We start from the raw sequence: 17,804 nt of genomic DNA on the forward strand, positions 1-17,804 counted from the left end.
AGGCACTCACCACTTGGTGGGGAGTCAGGGCACGTCCGGAGCAACCAGGGAAGCCCAAAGGAAAGAAGAGTGACCTTCGTGGGGACCCACCAGTTGACCGACCAGGGATTGTGAAGGGGCCTTGCGCAGAAATGCTAGAAGCGGGCTCACGGAACATTCGTGGAGTGTATGCCCACAATCTTCGGTGCAGATGGTGCTCGGGGCTTGGACTACAAGTAGCCCTATGCACAACTTCGGGAAAGCTCGGTAAATCAATGCACTTGCAAATGCGCACGGTGTCCAGGAGTTCCTGTTCCATGTCACTCGTGAGGGCTGTGGGTCTCAGCTTTGCTGGGATCTCGTGTTGGCCTCTGAGAAGTCTGGAAGTCCCTGTCCTGAGTTCCAAATACTTCGGAGTCCGGCAGGAGCTTCGGAAATGCAGACAGGCTAGATGCTTCTTTGGTGCCTGTTTTTGACCCCAATGGAGATTCTTCCGTCTTCTAGTCGTGTAGAATGTTGAAGTTCCAAGATATATGTTGCAGAGCTTCATCCAGGTGTAATCTGAAGTCCTAAGGCCTGTGGTCCCATACTTATACTAAGTTAGGGGGTTGAACATACTCTGGTGACCCGCCTATGGGAGGGTCTGGGAAGAGGGGTGGTTACACCCCATACCCTTTGCCCAGTTTCATGCCAGAGCAGGGGCTGAGTGCCCCTGCAACCGGTTTGAACTGGGGTATGCACAGGGACACCAAGTGTGCCCCCAGCACTGTCTGAAAAGCATTCTATGAATGCACCTACCCAGCCCAAATACACTAAAGCCTGTCTGGGAGAGGGTCACACCTCCCTGTGACAGGAAACCTATTGTCCAAGCCTCCCCTGCCGGAGTTTCGTCCAGCAGCAGGAGGCCAGACCCGTGTCTGCGGCATCCATTTTGTGATGCCAGGGTTCCTTTAAACTATTACTAATTAGACCAGTGTGTACCTGTCTCTCCCTCTAGAAGGGTAACATTCTACCCCTGCCGCCAGGACTGGCAGGGGGTAGGGGGTAGGATTCCAAAGTGTTTGACACCAAACACGACATGTTTCCATGCAGTCATTCCAAAGTTAGTATTTACAGCAAGGTTATAATGCACTTCAGTATATGGTCCGGCTGCATCACAGAACAGCCTCAGAGAATAGATTCGGAAAGCTGCAGAGGGGTCCTGCTCATGCATGGGCACCCTCTCACACAAAACCAAGCACCCTGCCTTCAGGATTGATAAGGCCTGCCATAGGAGTGACTTATAGGTTTATATGTGTCAGTGATTAAAGGTAAATATAGGTAACCTATATCTTAGTAAGGAGTGCATGCACCACCTACCCAGGCTGCAGTAGCAGATCTGTGGTGCCATTTTGGAAGGCTTCCCAGGGGTTGCATAATACGTGCTTCAGCCCCTGGTAGGCATCTGTGGTACCTATGCCCTGAGTACCTAAGGTACCATATACTATGGACTCACAAGGGTAACCCATTAACCAATCTGGAGTGTACCTAATGTACATGCAATCATTTTAGAGAGGTAGCAGCTAGGCTGGGGTCCTGGATATCAGGGCCCCAGCCAGACTAAAGTCGAAAAACAGTGAAACACCAGCAAAAAGTGGGGGTAACCATAGTAAGCAGATCTTACTCTCCTACACTAATCTGGAGTGCATCCCATGTCTGTTCTTGGCAGTGAATGATGTCACATGTCTTGCCCTGGTGTCCTCTCATGTGCAGTGAGTGACGTCACAGATGCCACATCTGGAGTGTATCCCGTGTCTGTCCTTGACAGTGAATGATGTCACATTTCTTGCCCTGGTGTCCTCTCATGTGCAGTGAGTGACATCACAGATGCCACATCTGGGGTGTATCCCATGTCTGTCCTTGACAGTGAATGATGTCACATTTCTTGCCCTGGTGTCCTCTCGTGTGCACTGACGTCACAGATGCCACATCTGGAGTGCATCCCATGTCTGTTCTTGGCAGTGAATGATGTCACATTTCTTGCCCTGATGTCCTCTCATGTGCAGTGAGTGACGTCACAGATGCCACATCTGGGGTGTATCCCATGTCTGTCCTTGACAGTGAATGATGTCACATTTCTTGCCCTGGTGTCCTCTCATGTGCAGTGAGTGACATCACAGATGCCACATCTGGGGTGTATCCCATGTCTGTCCTTGACAGTGAATGATGTCACATTTCTTGCCCTGGTGTCCTCTCGTGTGCACTGACGTCACAGATGCCACATCTGGAGTGCATCCCATGTCTGTTCTTGGCAGTGAATGATGTCACATTTCTTGCCCTGATGTCCTCTCATGTGCAGTGAGTGACGTCACAGATGCCACATCTGGAGTGTAGCCCATGTCTGTCCTTGGCAGTAAATGATGTCACATTTCTTGCCCTGATGTCCTCTCATGTGCAGTGAGTGGCGTCACAGATGCCACATCTGGAGTGTATCCCATGTCTCTCCTTGACAGTGAATGATGTCACATTCCTTGCCCTGGTGTCATCTCTCATGTGCAGGGAGTGACGTCACAGATGCCACATCTGGAGTGTATCCCATGTCTGTCCTTGGCAGTGAAGGATGTCACATTTCTTGCCCCGGTGTCCTCTCATGTGCAGTGAGTGACGTCACAGATGCTACATCTGGAGTGTATCCCATGTCTCTCCTTGGCAGTGAGTGACGTCACAGGTGCCACATCTGGAGTGTGTCCCATGTCTGTCCTTGGCAGTGATGTCCTCTCTCATGTGCAGTGAGTGACATCACAGATGCCACATCTGGAGTGTGTCCCATGTCTGTCCTTGGCAGTGAATGATGTCACATTTCTTGCCCTGATGTCCTCTCATGTGCAGTGAGTGACGTCACAGATGCCACATCTGGAGTGTAGCCCATGTCTGTCCTTGGCAGTAAATGATGTCACATTTCTTGCCCTGGTGTCCTCTCATGTGCAGTGAGTGAGGTCACAGATGCCACATCTGGGCTGTATCCCATGTCTGTCCTTGGCAGTGAATGATGTCACATTTCTTGCCCTGGTGTCCTCTCTCATGTCAGTGTGACGTCACAGATGCCACATCTGGAGTGCATCCCATGTCTGTTCTTGGCAGTGAATGATGTCACATTTCTTGCCCTGATGTCCTCTCATGTGCAGTGAGTGACGTCACAGATGCCACATCTGGAGTGTAGCCCATGTCTGTCCTTGGCAGTGAATGATGTCACATTTCTTGCCCTGATGTCCTCTCATGTGCAGTGAGTGGCGTCACAGATGCCACATCTGGAGTGTATCCATCCCATGTCTGTCCTTGGCAGTGAATGATGTCACATTTCTTGCCCTGGTGCCCTCTGATGTGCAGTGAGTGACGTCACAGGTGCCACATCTGGAGTGTGTCCCATGTCTGTCCTTGGCAGTGAATGATGTCGCATTTCTTGCCCTGGTGTCCTCTCATGTGCAGTGAGTGACATCACAGATGCCACATCTGGAGTGTATCCCATGTCTGTCCTTGGCAGTGAAGGATGTCACATTTCTTGCCCCGGTGTCCTCTCATGTGCAGTGAGTGACGTCACAGATGCTACATCTGGAGTGTATCCCATGTCTCTCCTTGGCAGTGAGTGACGTCACAAGTGCCACATCTGGAGTGTGTCCCATGTCTGTCCTTGGCAGTGATGTCCTCTCTCATGTGCAGTGAGTGACATCACAGATGCCACATCTGGAGTGTGTCCCATGTCTGTCCTTGGCAGTGAATGATGTCACATTTCTTGCCCTGGTGTCCTCTCATGTGCAGTGAGTGACGTCACAGATGCCACATCTGGAGTGTGTCCCATGTCTGTCCTTGGCAGTAAATGATGTCACATTTCTTGGCCTGATGTCCTCTCATGTGCAGTGAGTGACGTCACAGGTGCCACATCTGGAGTGTATCCATCCCATGTCTGTCCTTGGCAGTGAATGATGTCACATTTCTTGCCCTGGTGCCCTCTGATGTGCAGTGAGTGACGTCACAGGTGCCACATCTGGAGTGTGTCCCATGTCTGTCCTTGACAGTGTATGATGTCACATTTCTTGCCCTGGTGTCATCTCTCATGTGCAGTGAGTGACATCACAGATGCCACATCTGGAGTGTGTCCCATGTCTGTTCTTGGCAGTGAATGATGTCACATTTCTTGCCCTGATGTCCTCTCATGTGCAGTGAGTGACGTCACAGATGCCACATCTGGAGTGTAGCCCATGTCTGTCCTTGGCAGTAAATGATGTCACATTTCTTGCCCTGATGTCCTCTCATGTGCAGTGAGTGGCGTCACAGATGCCACATCTGGAGTGTATCCCATGTCTCTCCTTGACAGTGAATGATGTCACATTCCTTGCCCTGGTGTCATCTCTCATGTGCAGGGAGTGACGTCACAGATGCCACATCTGGAGTGCATCCCATGTCTGTTCTTGGCAGTGAATGATGTCACATTTCTTGCCCTGATGTCCTCTCATGTGCAGTGAGTGACGTCACAGATGCCACATCTGGAGTGTAGCCCATGTCTGTCCTTGGCAGTGAATGATGTCACATTTCTTGCCCTGGTGCCCTCTGATGTGCAGTGAGTGGCGTCACAGATGCCACATCTGGAGTGTAGCCCATGTCTGTCCTTGGCAGTAAATGATGTCACATTTCTTGCCCTGATGTCCTCTCATGTGCAGTGAGTGGCGTCACAGATGCCACATCTGGAGTGTATCCATCCCATGTCTGTCCTTGGCAGTGAATGATGTCACATTTCTTGCCCTGGTGCCCTCTGATGTGCAGTGAGTGACGTCACAGGTGCCACATCTGGAGTGTGTCCCATGTCTGTCCTTGGCAGGGAATGATGTCGCATTTCTTGCCCTGGTGTCCTCTCATGTGCAGTGAGTGACATCACAGATGCCACATCTGGAGTGTATCCCATGTCTGTCCTTGGCAGTGAAGGATGTCACATTTCTTGCCCCGGTGTCCTCTCATGTGCAGTGAGTGACGTCACAGATGCTACATCTGGAGTGTATCCCATGTCTCTCCTTGGCAGTGAGTGACGTCACAGGTGCCACATCTGGAGTGTGTCCCATGTCTGTCCTTGGCAGTGATGTCCTCTCTCATGTGCAGTGAGTGACATCACAGATGCCACATCTGGAGTGTGTCCCATGTCTGTCCTTGGCAGTGAATGATGTCACATTTCTTGCCCTGGTGTCCTTTCATGTGCAGTGAGTGACGTCACAGATGCCACATCTGGAGTGTGTCCCATGTCTGTCCTTGGCAGTAAATGATGTCACATTTCTTGGCCTGATGTCCTCTCATGTGCAGTGAGTGACGTCACAGGTGCCACATCTGGAGTGTATCCATCCCATGTCTGTCCTTGGCAGTGAATGATGTCACATTTCTTGCCCTGGTGTCCTCTGATGCGCAGTGAGTGATGTCACAGGTGCCACATCTGGAGTGTATCCCATGTCTGTCCTTGGCAGTGAATGATGTCACATTTCTTGCCCTGGTGTCCTCTCATGTGCAGTGAGTGACGTCCAGATGCCACATCTGGAGTGTATCCCATGTCTCTCCTTGGCAGTGAATGATGTCACATTTCTTGCCCTGGTGTCCTCTCATGTGCAGTGAGTGACATCACAGGTGTCACATCTGGGGTGTATCCCCCTGACTCTCCTTGGCAGTGAATGATGTCACATTCCTTGCCCTGGTGTCATCTCTCATGTGCAGGGAGTGACGTCACAGATGCCACATCTGGAGTGAATCCCATGTCTGTCCTTGACAGTGAATGATGTCACATTTCTTGCCCTGATGTCCTCTAGTATGTGCAGTGAGTGACGTCACAGATGCCACATCTGGAGTGTATCCCATGTCTGTCCTTGAGAGGGTGTCGTCACTGCTGCTTTCATGCATTGTGGCACTCCCTGTGCCCCTCCTGCTGTGCCATGCCTGCTCCTCAGCCTGGTGCATTATGCGAGTATAATAAGTGTTGTTGCCCCCAGTGATGTCACTGCCCCCTCCCCCCCATGCATTGTGGGGGCATCCCCCGTGTCTCGTGCAGTGAGTGACGTCAGAGGTGTGTGTAGCCTCCCCCCCTCCATCCCAGCCCCTGGTGCTGATGCTGCCGCCTCCTCCTCTCCGGCCGCGGTGCATTGTGGGAGTATCCCGCCCCTCCGCTCTCTCTGGCTCTGCTGCTCTCCTCCGGGGTCGGATCCGCAGCGCTGGGGCCCGGGATCGGCGGGAGCAGAGACCCCCGGGGGCTGACAGGATGCGGGGGGGCCCGGCGCCTGCGGGGGGAGGACGAGCCGCAGCCCGGCGTCGGCTCTGAGCCGCCCCCCGCACTGCGGAGGAGCCATGCCACGCCGGCGCCTCGGGGGCAGCCGCAGCCACGCAGGTAGGAGGCCGGCCGGGGCGGGAGGGAGCCGGGGAGGCCCCCCCGGCCAACGCCGGGGCACTGCGGAGCCCGAGCGGGGGTCCCCCAATTCACCACCGCCGCAGAGCTCCAGAAGACTACAACTCCCGGCGTGCCGCGCGGCATCGCTGCGCCTGCAGAGAGCGAGCGGGGCGCGCGGGCGGCGACGGGAGCTGTAGTCTCCTCCGGCTCTGCAGCTGTCAGGGAGCAGCGTGGCACGCCGGGAGTTGTAGTGTCGGAGCGTGCTTGTCATGCCAGCCTAGTGATTGGGTGAGGGTGGCCGTGCGGGGGCACGCCGGGAGTTGTAGGCGCTCCCCTGCAATAGTGAATGGACGAAGCCGTGTGCATGCTGGGGATTGTGGTTTGGTGACTGCGGTATCTCCCTGCAGAGGCAAAATGGCGGCATGGAGGATGAGCATTGGGAGGGAGGCAGAGATCAAAGTCCCTGGGAAGTAGAAAGAATGATTGCAAAGGCACAGTCTCACTCAGTCAGTCCAACCCACCTCTGGGTGCAGCCTCACTCATTTTAGGGGAGTCTATTTATTTTAATTTTATTTTATTTTGCAGCCTCACTCATTTATTTTAATTTAATTTTAATTTAATTTTGATTGTATTTTATTTTATTGTAGAACACTGTAACTCACTGTGTCATCTCACTCACACCCTGCACCAGGGGCTTGTTTACTGTGGCAGGTCTAACATGCAACAGCATCATTGTATTTTTTAAATTTTTTAAAATTTTTATTTTAAAAGTTTTATATATCAATCAATCAAGAAATTTGTATAGCGCTCTACTCACCTGGAGGGTCTCAAGGCGCTTTGGGGGAGGGGGGTCTGCTAGCTTGACCCCGTAGGCATCAGAGCGCTTTACATACACACAGTAAGCAGCAGAAGGACATTACATGACATAGTAGGCCGACTGTGAGGAAGCAAACCACTGAAAAAATACAGCATGGGAAATAAATATGCAGTGCAGCGGAGGGGGGGGAAGAGCAATAAAAGCAAAGGTGAGAATGACATAGTCCGGTCACCCACTATCCTTGAATGTCCAGAGAGAGAGGAGACAACTCGGCAAGTGTCAGGGCAGCAGACGCAGCCACACAGAGCGCAGGCGCAGCATCACATATGGTGTCAGGGGTCCAGCTAGGAGCAGACTCTGACCAGAGGGGAGGGTGACACAGCTCACACTCACTCCTGTGTGTCTCACTGCCTGGTAGAGGGGGCAGAGCCAACACAGTAACAGGGAGGGCCGCGCCAAGGTCCTGGCTCTGATATAATCGCCTGTTCACAAGCCGAACTCTGAAAATATTGGTGATGTAAATCATACTACAGATATTAAGTAAAATATGGTAAAAAGCTCATCAAAATTGAAAAAAGTGCATTTATTGAGCATGTGTAAGCTTTAACATCAACAAAGCACAATATAGCAGAGCACTGAGAAGTACTTATTCAAATGATAGTTTTGTACAACTGGTAGTTTGAACTCATATTCGAAAGTGCTTTCATACGTAATAATGAAGAGAAAAGAGTTTTGGTGAAATAAAGTAATTGCTTTTAAGCTGGGAAGCTGCAAGTTATCCGTGTTTTTGGTTTCACTTTGTACACATCAGCCAGGAAATGGTTCTCAATTGTCTATTCTTATATTAAGACTTTGTTTTCACCTCTTAGTTCATTTTCTGCATTTTTTTAAATACAGGGCAAACTTGACACGCGCTATAAGAAATATTCCCCCTCGACCTCTACAGTTCTGGCGGTAACAGCTCCAACACTTTGACTTTTATACTTTAACACATAATGGCAACATCAAAATTTTTTGATGTATAGTTTTATTATTTTTTTAGTTATATTTTATAGTACAAAATTATCATTTATCAATTTATCATCTCAACTTGTACATTTTCAGAAGCTCATTCTTTACATAAAACACATAGTACTACATTAAAGACAATAAAAAACCATTCCATGCAGAGAAAACAATGTGAAAAAAGAAAACATTCTTACAATTGCATACACCAAACTCTCATCATACATACTACATTCACTCTTAATTCTGCGTCTGAGGGATCGCAGGTTGAGGTGCGAGTTTATACGCAAGGTCGACGCGTTTCGGCGGTGTAAAACCACCTTCCTCAGGACCTTTCTTGCAGAATACTCAGATATTCAAAGAAATATTTTATAACCCCTGCATGGTCGGGTATCTGTAACGATAAATGACATACATTTGCATCTTTTATAATCATTAATTTCTTCAACTTCATTATACTTCGACATCAATTCAATAAATTGAGTTGCCCTATGTACACCAAGAGAACCTGCTTATTTGCACATTTTATTATTTAATTATTTCACATCTTGTAAAGCCGGACCTGAACCAACAGGGCCGCATCACTGCTCGACTCTCGTCATGGACCAAAAACATTTTATCGACTGAAAAAGCAAAAATATATAACTAAATGTGAGAGGTTTCTGTAATTTTATACATAAGCTCATCAACTAAATCATTCTCAAAGATGGCTTCTGAGATAAAAAATATATATATACATTTCCACATTTCCATTTATAGAAGCTAACACCTAGAGAAAGTTGCTGGTGGGGTTTTGCAAAGCAATTAAAAGAGTCTTAACATGTAATATACCTTAGATTTGTCAGTGGACTGGAACCCTGCTCCAATCGCAAGTTCAAAACCTTTTCAGATTTAACTTTTAGGCGTTCCTATGTCGGATCAGAAACAACTTATATCACTTGTCTGTTAAGCTGGAGATTTTTAAAAAAAGGTCTATGTTCACATTCATTCTGAGCGCTTACCAATTATGTCAGATAGCTATTCTTCGGGTAGTTACTACCCGAATGATTTAGTTGATGAGCTTATGTATAAAATTACAGAAACCTCTCACATTTAGTTATATATTTTTGCTTTTTCAGTCGATAAAATGTTTTTGGTCCATGACGAGAGTCGAGCAGTGATGCGGCCCTGTTGGTTCAGGTCCGGCTTTACAAGATGTGAAATAATTAAATAATAAAATGTGCAAATAAGCAGGTTCTCTTGGTGTACATAGGGCAACTCAATTTATTGAATTGATGTCGAAGTATAATGAAGTTGAAGAAATTAATGATTATAAAAGATGCAAATGTATGTCATTTATCGTTACAGATACCCGACCATGCAGGGGTTATAAAATATTTCTTTGAATATCTGAGTATTCTGCAAGAAAGGTCCTGAGGAAGGTGGTTTTACACCGCCGAAACGCGTCGACCTTGCGTATAAACTCGCACCTCAACCTGCGATCCCTCAGACGCAGAATTAAGAGTGAATGTAGTATGTATGATGAGAGTTTGGTGTATGCAATTGTAAGAATGTTTTCTTTTTTCACATTGTTTTCTCTGCATGGAATGGTTTTTTATTGTCTTTAATGTAGTACTATGTGTTTTATGTAATGAGCTTCTGAAAATGTACAAGTTGAGATGATAAATTGATAAATGATAATTTTGTACTATAAAATATAACTAAAAAAATAATAAAACTATAAATCAAAAAATTTTGATGTTGCCATTATGTGTTAAAGTATAAAAGTCAAAGTGTTGGAGGTGTTACCGCCAGAACTGTAGAGGTCGAGGGGGAATATTTCTTATAGTGTTTTTTGCTTCTCCTCTCTTTCCCTGACCATTGTAGTAAACATAGAGGGGGTCCCATTCTTATGTTAACAAACTTGACACGCGCACCAGGGACATTACACAAGGTCACATGCATTGTTTATAGGCACGTTGAAATTAAGTGATGTGCCAGTATCACAGAATGTTGAGTCAACGCGAAGACCCAAACCTAGTTCCACAGTCAGAAACTCTGACAGTAATGCCAAATTGTAGGTAGAGGGATGTACAGGCAGGCAGAAGTCACATGAAAGCTCCGCTCGTTATGGGCTTGAGTTTCCAACTGGACCTTGAACTTAGCCGGAGCCAGGCTGCAGGCTTGAGTCAAGTTCCTGTTTTGCCATTGTGCAACATTCTGTCCATCATCTTGTGTGTTTTGCTGTTCACCCTATGTGGGAAGGGTATGCCCAGTTGTGGGTCCCGTGCTCACTACGCCACTGGAGTCAAGCTATCCTGGCCGAAGACGGCTGATAGCCAGAAACGTGTCCTAGGATGCTTGATTCTGGTCCAGGGTAGGCATGGTTTGGCAGTTCGGGCTTTGACTGTTCCCATGAGGCACAGGGTCAAGACTGATTTGCATATGGCCATGTGTGAACTGGGGTGGCTTGGTGAGCAAAATAACGATGGATTAAACCCAGATCTGTGACTGGGGGTGAATGTTTTGTCATTGTGCAACCTTCCTTCCATCATCTTGTGTGTTTTGAGTCCAGTTCAAGCTTTCAGTGGCTTGCGCAACTCTACTGCCTGGGACATGGGTGAGTCATACGGCTACAACGTACCACTTCTTGGCCATTTTCATGTGTTAACACATTTAATTAAATGGAACTGCAAAAGGAATATAGCTTCCAGAAGCTTATGATGACAGATCAGGCAAGAAAAAGAAGTGACCTAAACAAATAGAGTCACTTGACCCGTGGTGTGAGTCGTGCGCACTGGAGCATTGACTCACTGGGTCTGCAAATATTCCCAATTTTAGGGAAGAAGACCCTTTCGTAGACCAGAAATGTTATGTCTTAAACTTTTAATTACTTAATCATGCTGCCAAGCGCCACGCAGAAATCCTTGTACCATAGTGCAACGGTGGCTGAGTGAGTGTACCATAGGTTCTGTCCTGGAAGAGTGCCCTTCCAGTACAAATTAATATGCTAGGACTGACTTTAAAACTTTTCCCACTTCAGATGTGTGCTGTACAGTGCAGCAGACATGCAGAGTAGGAAAAGTTAGTAGAAGTAAGAGCATTTCTCCTTTTTAATGGCTGCTTTCAAGGGAAGTTATTTTGTAACGCAAAACCCTGTTTACCATTGTCACTAGATAGGGTTTTGCGACAAAACCCATCAGTGTTTGTATAGGAATGCCCATGTACCACCCATGGAACTCCCGCTTGATGCAGAGTAACGCAAAGCAGCACTTTGCTCTGGTTTGCTTTCGTTTTTCCTTACAAACCAATGCAAAAAACAACTTCCATTGGTTTGTAAATCCTGAAAAGGATTTTGCGTCGGGTCTGTGTTATAAGTAATGCAAAACCTTTGTAAATCTGGCCCAAGAACACACAAAAATGTTGAGTGGACTCTAGTGTCGCTGAGACCAGCCAGGTCTGGATCGTGCCAGAATGAGGCTAGTCGAGCCACAGTGGCCGTGCCAGCAAAGTCATTTTTTTTAACCTTTGCAATTAACCATACCTTCCAGAAGTCAATCAATCGATCGAATCAATACAGTAGCCACAATACTGTCCTGCGTATTAACATTTCAAGACCAGAGCTTCACTGTACACATTCTCTTCTCTCAGGCTTTCCAAGGTTGCAGTATAAGTCCCATATCTGCCATTGTAATGAATCAAGGAGTTTCTCAGCTGTAAAAGATGGAACCTCTTCTTATCTAGCAAAGGGGCTCATTTCCAATTAACATCTGCCAGCATCTCAACCACTGGATTTATTTCCAAGATTAAAGCTTTGTCACCAAAGCCATGGGCAAAATATATGAGTTTGGTCTTTGTTGATTAGGCCGCATCTTGTGGCTCAGTGGGCTAATGCGTCCACAGTAGGGGCCTGTGTTTACCTCCTCGTCACAAGTTCAGGTCCCGGTGGGTCCACTCAGCCTTTCATCCTTCTGAGGTCGATAAAATGAGTATCATTGAGTTGGTTAACAATAAACATCTGGTATTCAGCGGCAAAGATACCCTTCTGGGCGAACGTGTGCTTTCCAAATACACATGTTATGTTGTTAGTTGTCAAACAATTGTGGGCCTGTTTTAGTGTTTGGTGGACGGGTTACTCTTTCACAAACGTGAGGGCTACCTCGTCTGGTACTTTACAGGTTCCTGAGATCCTATTGGACTTATAATGAGGCAGATGGATATTTGTCATATTATGACAGAGTATTCCATCCACCAAACTCTAAAACAAGGCCCTTTATCTATATCATACAACCGACCGGTCAGACAGCTCTGCAGCAGGGTTGTCATCAGCGTAAAAAAGTGCCTGTTTGTGCTTCCCTTTCATCTTTGAAATGAGCACTTTGGCTCGCCACCCAAGTCCCTGTCCAGATCTGAGCTGTAGAAGTTAAACTAGAGGAGTTAGTCGTCAGCCCGGCATCACGCCGGCTTCATGCCGGCTTCACGCTGAACTCTGTGCTTTCTACAGGCGTCTTCTCGTTTCCAGAGTATTACAAAGCAGTGAAATTATCAACTTAAATAAAGTAGAAAGGCAGTTATTCAATATCCAATTTTTCCCAGAACCTGAGTCGGTCCCCCAAACTAGGGCTTCCCAAGCGCAGCGCTGCAGCCAGATCATCCCACTAGGGGTTTTCTCCCCTAATGGTCGCCCCTGGGCAGAGACCTGTCTGATGCCAGCCGGGTCTGGTGGCTCAGTGGACGAATGCATCCACTGTAGGGGCCTATGTTCGACCTCATGGTCACAGGTTCAAATACCAGAGGGTTTACTCAGCATTTCATCCTTCTGAGGTCGATAAAATGAGTAGTGTTGGGTAACAATAAACATCTGTTGTACAGCGCCAAGTTACCCTTGGGTGAACATACGCTTTTCAAATGCTATGTTATGTGACTCTGAGTCAGTGGGTGGCATTTGATCGGTCAGTCCAGGTGCACGGGGTAACTTTGGCCAACACGTTCGGCTTTGGATTCAGCATTGCAATCAGCTAACCATTCTCTCGAACCGACTTCGGGCACCTTTTATGGGCTGGTAGCAATTAGGGGTGGGCGGAATTTGCTTAATCGCGTTACGCAAATCTCTGCGAAATGGTAAAAAATCTCCGAATAAGCAGAAATTCCGGAATTGCTTGTTTCCAATGCTTTTTTACTGTTCGCAATCTTTTTTTTCGCGTGCAAAGGGGGAAATATCTTGTGAACACGGATTTTGTGAGAACGTGAACAAGCAAAAAATTTTGCGAAGTGGCGGACCGCAGATTTTTGGGCAATTTCGCGTTCTCCACGGAACGCGAAATTGCGCAAATTCCGCAAGCGGAACGGAATTTGACGCCCAGGCCTAGTAGCAATACTGAACCCCTCCAGGCCTGATGAAGGGGAGCTGTCATTGGCAGCATTTTGGGTGATAGAAGGGGGAGCGGGGCACACAGTAAGGCGACCCTCTCCCACCAGGATCTTACGGACACTGTCTCCAGTCCGGAACTTTCCACCTACAAATGACTGATTCCAGGTGTGCTGGTCTAATTTGTACAGTAGAAGCAAATCAAGACTCCAACTCCCACAATGCATCAGGCTGCCACACAAAAGACCTGGAGTGAAACCAGAGTCCATAATGACCTGGGGTGAGGTGGGGACCCCAGCCCACCTTTTACTACCTGTCTCCTCCTAAAATACCGCAACAGAATAAACTGACAGGGAACTACATATCAGAGTTATCTTCTCTACTCTAAAACATTGGAGGTTGCATTCAAATATCACAGCTGTAGAAGTTTGGGCGTTAAAGTCTCTGTTAATGATCAAAATGCCGTGATGCTGCGTTGACAGACATTACACTATTAATCACGTGCTCCTGGGGTGCTGTTGATACTGACAGGAAGGGTCAGTGCAATTTAAAAATCTTAGGCCTCCAGATATATCAAATAATCCCACATTTGGGGCGAGTAATAAAATGATTGCTGTTTGCTTTTGCTAGCGCCTTGTGCTTGTTGTTTCCCCTCTCAAGCCACAGAACAATGCAGAGAAATGAAAATAGTCATGCAACACCACATTTACACCACATTTCACCACTTGTGCACTCTCGGGGGCAGATTTACAAACCTCGTACGGCACATTTGTGTCGCCGTTGCGTCACTTTTTTGACGCAGTAGTGACGCAAAGCCAGCACCATGCTGCGGGGTATTTATAACATGACGCATCTGGGAGATGCGTCACGTTGTAAAGCCCTGCACCGCATGTGGGCGTTCCAGCATAGGAGGGGGGCGTTCCGGCGCAGGAACGCCTCCGAAAAGTGGCTGAGTGAAATCTACAAGATTGCACTCAGTCACTTTTACGGCCATGCTGCGTCAAAACCCTGCGCCTGCTTGAAGCAGGCGTAAGGATTGACGCAGCATGTTGGGAATAGGGGCACCCCGAGCCTTGCTGGAGCTGCGTCGCGCTTGCGACGTGACTCTAGCAATGCGCCGCCTTTCTGCCGGGGGGATGCGACACGCATCTGCCCATCCGTGCACCATGGTGGGCCGCATTGTAAATGCGGCGCTTCAGTGGTGGCGCACGGGTGGGCAGATGCGTCGCAACTCTTCTGGCGCATCCCTGCTGATTAGCAGAGATGCCCCAGAAGTAGTAAATCTGCCCCTAAGTTTTCCTGGACGGCACGCTGGGATGTGCGATCCCTGCTCAGGCGGTCACGTGCCTCTTAAAGTGATCAGCAGTGCATTTGGCACTTGAAATGCTTATTGCTAGATTAATTGCAAGCAAAGGTTGCGGTTTGCAGCTAATGTTAGCCAAACCGACCCTTCAGAGAGTAGTGTAAACCACACCGGATTTTCAAGGTCCCTACACAGGCATAGTGTCTGCATTTTCTTTTTTTCCCTCCAAAATATCTTCATTGTATTTTTCTGCCATCAACACAGCAAGCATGTGAACTCACAAAGAAACCATAGGCACCTGGGAGTGAATGCACAAGTGTGCAAAGTTTACATCAACACATTACAGTATCAATGGAGTTACACTGCTCAGTCAACAGTCAGATAATATATTGTGACATAGGCGGTCACCCATCTCACTGTCTCCAATATCTATGCCATAGTACCTTAATCAGGGACCCCATATTTTGGTAAACTTCCTTGGGCACCCTCCGGCCTTATATGTGACTTTTTCAGCTGCCATACATAGCTCCATCCCATTTTTCCATTCCCGCAGGGTTGGGGGTTCTGGGGCGTCCCAGTGCTTGGCCGTGCCACTGCGAGGCCCAGATTACTAAATAGAAGTTTGCCCCTAGGGGTACCTACCTCCATGGGGTCAGGTCGTTCAGTGGACTAATGCGTCCATTGCAGGGGCCTGTGTTTGACCTCATGGTCACAGGTTTCAAATCCCGGCGGGTCCATTCAGCCTTTCATCCTTCTGAGGTCGAAAAAATGAGTGCCATTGAGTTGAGTAACAATAAACATCTGTTATTCAGTGCCAAGAGACCTCGTTGGGGTGAACGTGTTCTTTACAAATACACATGTTATGTTATGGGGATAGCCACCAGGATATATATTTAGGGTCAGTTGGTATTGTTTCTTTCAGCACCCCGTTGAGTTCCTTCACTATGGCAGTCCAGGATGAACGACCCTCTCTCCGCCCCACAGCGGAAGCAGCTGGAGGCGGCCGCCTTGCCTCCTGGCCCTACGATGGATTTGGGCCCAGATCTTTTGACTGGGGGAGTGTGTGACATTGATCCACATTCAGTCCATCACTTGTTGTTTTTTGCAATTGCCTCCTGGCCCTGTCACAATAGGTCCTGTGGGGGATTTTTTATTTGGATCAGCCCGAGCCTGGTTTTAATTGTGACTTCCCTCAGTTACATCACTGCTGCCTTCTAGTCTATACCGTCAAGTTCCCCACCTCATTATCCCATCATATCCTTGGTTTTGTCAAGGAGTTGGGCCTGTTATCATCACGAGCCACTGTGCTCGTGTGCTCATGACGAGCTGTGCTCGTCATGACCGTTGGAACGCTCAGGTGCGGGGCTAATTCCCCTGCTGTGTGAGCGTTCTAATGAAACGGGTGTGGTCCTGACGAGCTCAGCTCGTCATGAGCACACAAGCACCGTGACTCATGACGAGCTGAGCTCGTCATGAACATGGCGGCGCTGTGCGCGGCCCCCTCCCCCCAGCACAGCGGGGGAATATGCCCCACAGGGAAGGGGTTATTGGTAGTTGTTCTCTATGTCCACGACACTGCCTTCTCTTCGTTCTCCCCCATCAGCAGTCTCCCCTCCAACGGGGCATCTTCTGGAATGTTTATCAAGTCCCTCAGCGGTCCAGGCATGGTGGAGGTATTTGTAATGTTGTGTTGTACTGGAAAGAGCTCAACGGGACCAAGACACCACCTTCTGTCAAGTCTCCCAGCCCGGAAATCCCAAGGGTGTCACAAGTCACAAAACCCTTCAACTTCCTGATCCCCATCAGATGTGTTACCAACCACAGGGGAGTTTCACGAGTCAGCCATCCGTCCCATTTCATCCACCTTTCCAGGCTTCTATGGTCACCTGGGTTGCCGACAGTAGCTTCTTTACCCATTTCCCACCGTAGAGGAAGTGTATGCATGAGTGAGTTTGGAATTGTGTCCTCTTTAATGCATAGGTCCTGTGGCCCCCAGATATGTGGCCCCAGTCATTAACTACTATTAAGTGAGCTGCCCAGTAGTCAGCTTTCCCATCTGGAAGGGCAATGCCCCCATTATAGTGTTTCCTCTTTAGTGTACGCAGTGCCACTCTTGGGCGTCCCCCATTAGAAAGCAAGGTCCTGACTTCTCTTTCCACCTTCACAAAAATGTCCTCCGGGATCTTGTAGTTTATGTTTTGTAGTACGTATAATATTTTCGGTTGGTTATCATCTTATACATTGCGGCCCTAGCCAATAGTGCCAACAGCAGCGTTTTCCATCTTTCTACACCCCTGTGGAAATCTGCCAGAACCCTGTGAATATTGCGTTCTAGAGTATCTTCCTTGTTCGTGGGCACATTTTGATCACGATAGCCCGTCTTTGTCTACATGCAACTGCTTCCTGACAGCGGGTCATCAAAGTCCCCTCCTGTCGAGTGTAGGCTAGATTTGTCCCAGTTAATCCTATTTTTGAATATGTGAAAGAGTTTAAGGGGTGTTGTGCATGGGTTAGTGTGATACAGTTAAATATCCTCCACATATAGAGCGATTCGTTTGTCCCCCATTGCTTCCTCTCATTCCTTAAACCCGGTCTGCCTGAGTGTGATCGGACTATGCACACTAGAGGTTCCAGTGCTAGGGCAAACAATAGAGGGGATAGAGGGCACACCTACAGTGTGCCCCTCTCAATAGGGAATTCTGTGGATTGTTCCCGGTTCGCCCTCACCTGAGCAATTGAGTCTTTGTAGAGCATCGATATCAGGCCCAAAATTTAGGGACAAACCCATTTTTTTAACCAGGACATTGTAGTGTAGTCTTATATCCCTGATAGGCTCTGCGCATTGGAATAATATACACTATAGTTTTGACATAGGACTGAGGTCAGTATGTCTCTATCGAGTACATTAAACTTAATTACTTGTGTGTGCCAGCTAACTCAGAGGTCACTAGAAACTTTCTCG

General features: G+C 48.0%; 1 protein-coding gene across 1 annotated transcript in view; it reads left to right on the forward strand.

Moving 5' to 3' along the window:
• Positions 1-6,163: 6,163 nt before the first annotated feature.
• TTBK1 (tau tubulin kinase 1) overlaps positions 6,164-17,804 on the forward strand; it is a 405,906-nt gene continuing 394,265 nt past the window's right edge. Inside the window, exon 1 of the mRNA XM_078647282.1 lies at positions 6,164-6,370. The gene's annotated coding sequence lies outside the window, so the exon portion shown is untranslated. The remainder of the gene's footprint in view (positions 6,371-17,804) is intronic.

Source organism: Lissotriton helveticus, chromosome 6, assembly GCF_964261635.1.
Source record: "Lissotriton helveticus chromosome 6, aLisHel1.1, whole genome shotgun sequence".
NCBI classification, from domain to species: domain Eukaryota; kingdom Metazoa; phylum Chordata; class Amphibia; order Caudata; family Salamandridae; genus Lissotriton; species Lissotriton helveticus.